The sequence below is a fragment of the Pan paniscus genome, chromosome 11 (genome assembly GCF_029289425.2).
Source record: "Pan paniscus chromosome 11, NHGRI_mPanPan1-v2.0_pri, whole genome shotgun sequence".
Lineage (NCBI taxonomy): Eukaryota > Metazoa > Chordata > Mammalia > Primates > Hominidae > Pan > Pan paniscus.
The window spans coordinates 57,754,402-57,758,405 of record NC_073260.2 but is presented as its reverse complement, the minus strand read 5'-3'; the positions used below and the strand labels follow the sequence as shown (position 1 = coordinate 57,758,405).

Below are 4,004 nucleotides of genomic sequence, written 5' to 3'. Positions count from 1 at the left end.
GACAGGGGTTCCACCATGTCAGCCAGGCTGGTCTCAAACTGACCTCAAGTGATCTGTGGCCTCGGCCTCCCAAAGTGCTGGGATTACGAGCGTGAGCCATCAGACCTGGCCGACCTATAAACTCTTTTTTTTTTATTTCTTATTCCTTGAAACTGCTCGTATTGCAAGTTTTTCATGGATGAAATATGGAATTGAGCAGATTCTTTTTTCTACAAAATTATGGTATAAACTTGCTCAATTTTCTATCTTATTGCTAATACATCTTACAAGCACACAGTTTGTAAAGTAAACCCCTTAAGGGCTGAGTGCGTAGAGTGTGCTGCAAGGTACAAGAAATAAGCTAAAAATGAGCATATAAACCTACATCTGGACCAACACGGTACTGAATGCTGGAGTCTGAGCAAAGAATGAGTGATGAAAACAGCAAAGCTGGAAAAAAATGCTACTAATAATAATTTCTGAAAAGTCTATTAATGAAAACTTTTTCAAAATAGCCCAGGAAACCAGAAAGACAATGTTCTGTATGGAAACACTGTAGGAAGTTACAGTTTTGCATTCATAAAGTACCGTGGCTCCTGTTTTATGGGACAGTAAAAGCTTACCACAATCTAGAGGTAGTTTTTACTCTAAGAAGGATGATTATATTACTAGACTGTGCCGTATAATATTATACACGTGGTTCTTGTACTAAATGTAGCCCAAAGAGTGTGCTGCAATTTTGAAGAATCCGAACAAAAGCATAACCGAAGTTCAGGAATGAAAGCAAGGTACAACTGCCGAGTTTCGCATGCAAGGCCAACGTACAACCCTGAATGCAACCAAATCTCAGCTGAAAGGAAAAGAAACATTTTCTGAGTTAGGAGACATTTGTGGAAATGCTCAGTACTGGAGAAGAGAAAACAAACAAAAAAGGCAGGGAAAAGAAAAATAAAACCACAAGTTACATTTGCATTTCATAATCTTACAACTATCTGTTTCTAAAGTACTGTCTTCCAGCTATTTTAGTTGATCATCTAATAAAAGCATCTTATGTTTTAAGATTACAATGATGTTCTGGCCTAGGCTACCCCCTCCAACACCCCCAAAAAGTAAAGTTAATAAAACATGCTTTTGCTGAGATCGTCCTCATTCTACCATAAGGGCACCATCTCCCAACTGGTAGCAGTTGCTTCTCATGATATTTTTGTCACTTGCCAACAAGGCAGAAAATACTCTGCTGGATGAAATCACTGGGAACATTCCAAGTTCAAAATTAAATGTTTAACTTATACGTAATACAAGTTATGTACAAGATCAGGAGCGGGGAAAAACCTGAACAAATCCTGGAACACACATAATGTATTTACATTTTGGGAAAAGGAGAGAGAACACTTCAAATATCAACATGTTCTGTGCTATTAACTCATTTATGGCAAAATGGCCACACCAAATTGCATGTGAATGTTAGAACCTCTTGGATAACCACTATAAATACTTTTTTTTTAAAAAAAGGAAAATGCAGAAATAACTACCAACAGTGTCTGAGAAGAGAGACTAAGTTAACATACATTGCATGTGTTGCAGGCAAGGCAGAGGCAGCTTTTTAAAGCTTTTGCACAGACTTCACATAATCTTAAAAAAAAATGTAGGCCATCACAAGATTTGACTTGCTGAAATCCAAACAATTTTGACTCACGAAAAGTCGTAAGACTTCAGCCGAAAAAAAAAAAAAAAGCTCTAGCCTCAGACCAAAAAAAAACTTGGAAGAACATGATAATTAAATTAAACAAGCATGGCCAGGCTTGGAACCTGAATGTATTTTAAAGCAAAAACTCAAAGGTGAGTGGGGAAGAGAACAACCTCTTTGGTGACAAGATGTACTATAATACCATGATATAAAAAAGGATATGGTGAATATGTGAAAATGTACCTTTTACTAAAGCTTATACAATATACAAGTTACTTGGTCCATAAAAACTATGTTAGATTTATGTCTTCTAGTTTGTTCAACTTGTATTCCAGCCACATTATTTACTTCTTGCCCACTTAAACAAAACCAAACAAAAACCAACCAACCAACCAACAAAACAGCTGAAAAAATTAATTTCCAGTAGTTTGTACATTTTGATTTTTTTTTGTTTTACTGTGGCTTCTGCATTTCAAATCAGCACTTGCAGATAGATAGTGGGGTTTTAGAATAGTATCACCTAGTATGAAAAGTTTTCCCAATAAACCACAAAAGACTGTTCATTTTTTTCTCCTTTTTTGTCAACTTTTTGCTGCACTCAAGTCCGTTTAAGTCTTAGCAAAAAGATGGTAGTTAGGATACCACTGTTGGTGTAGATGATGTGACACTGGTTGAATTTGTGCTGGCGTTTGTGTAACTTCCATCGCTGTTTGTGTTTAATTCATTAGGGGGCACGTGGCTTGAACTGGCTTGAAGGATTGCGCCTGCTACACTGCAATGTGGCCGTGGCCCTGCTTCTGGTGTGTAGGTAAAGGTAAGGCTGGTGGAATATATGATTCCATCATTTCGGACCAAAGTTACTGAAACCTGGACTGGTTGCTGGACCTATCTCCAACCTTCTCAGAATGCAGAAACGTCTGGGACAACACGGAGCATACTCTCTCCACACCTGTACATAGCTTCAGCTTCTACATCCCCAAACCACACTTGTAAATTTGGAGTGAAATTCTGTCCTGTAAGTTCAAGCATTGCTTCGTCCCCACCACCATTCAACTTAAGGCTCTCTATGACAGGTGTAGGCATGACCAGGGCAAGGACAGGGCCCATTCTCTCGTAAAATGTATACTTCGCCTTATGTGTGTTAATGATTGCCCAGGAAGCACCATCATTTATCATCTCTTTATTTGGTTCTGTTGGGCATGGAGTGGCCTGAAATTGAATTATTCTTTCTTGAGAAAGGCATAAGTACTTTCTTTCTGTATCCTCAAGGTCAAATGCACATTTATGGAGTTGTGACACAGGATCATCTGCATCCAATAATGTGGTCTGCTTATCAACTTTCCTAATTATCAATCTTGGGAATGCCATGCCAGTAACTGAGCACACAAGTTTGACTGTTTGTCCATAATGAATGTAGCCATCTCAGACTGTGAATTCTTCTCCTTCTGATCCATCATCATCCAAGAATAATGTAAAATGCTCCCCATTGCTGTGAACTAGCATGAAAATTACCTCTTTCTACGTGCAAGTATCTGGTACTAACTGTCTGGGATCGTAGTCGATTAAACAGAGCCACCTTTGTTCCTGAGGCAATGCATAAGTCAGCATTTTTCAATGACTGCTTCTTTTTGGAAGGTTTGGATGACTTGCTGAGGAACACACCAATGTCATCACCGTTGCCATAGAACACATTTACAGACAACATGAAGTGCTTTTGCTTGTCTGAATCAGATATGTACAATGTTTTGGCTGTGCAATAGTTCTTTCCTTCCAAGTTTAGCTGCTGCATTTCTTGGTCACTATTTCCTATCCCAATAAATGCACATGGTTGAGACCCTTGTTCAGAACAACCATCGCATTTCATTTGTTATTTTATTTTCTTCCATCCACTGCCCATAAGATATACACAAGGGGGAGGGCAAAAAAACCTTTTTTCATTTCCATATGACTTCTGTACAACTTTTGCATGAAGGATAAGTACTATTTGATCCCCTTACCCTTTTAAATAATTTCACATAGCTTCCCTAGTAAGTCGTTTAAGTGGAGGCCACTTACCAAATTTCCTTTTAATCCATGCCACGGTACCTCAAGAACATGTTAAGGTAAGTAACAGCTTGGAACATTTCAATGCACCTCAAAACACCTCAGCCAGTGTATCTGTATCATTCTCCTTCGTTCTGAAATAATAATGTTTCCAAAGAACTATAATGCTTCCATTTGAATGATAGTCTTATAATTTCAATGACATTCCAAAGGTTGTACAGGAAGCATGGCAGCATCTGCTTCTGGGGAGTCTTCAGGGGGCTTTTACTCGTGGCAGACAGCAAAGCAGGAGCAA

At 38.6% G+C, this 4,004-nt stretch overlaps 1 pseudogene; it reads right to left on the bottom strand.

Annotated features, from left to right (window-relative positions):
- Positions 1–439: 439 nt before the first annotated feature.
- LOC100981881 (recombining binding protein suppressor of hairless-like) lies at positions 440–3,653 on the bottom strand (annotated as a pseudogene).
- Between the last annotated feature and the right edge of the window lie 351 nt (positions 3,654–4,004).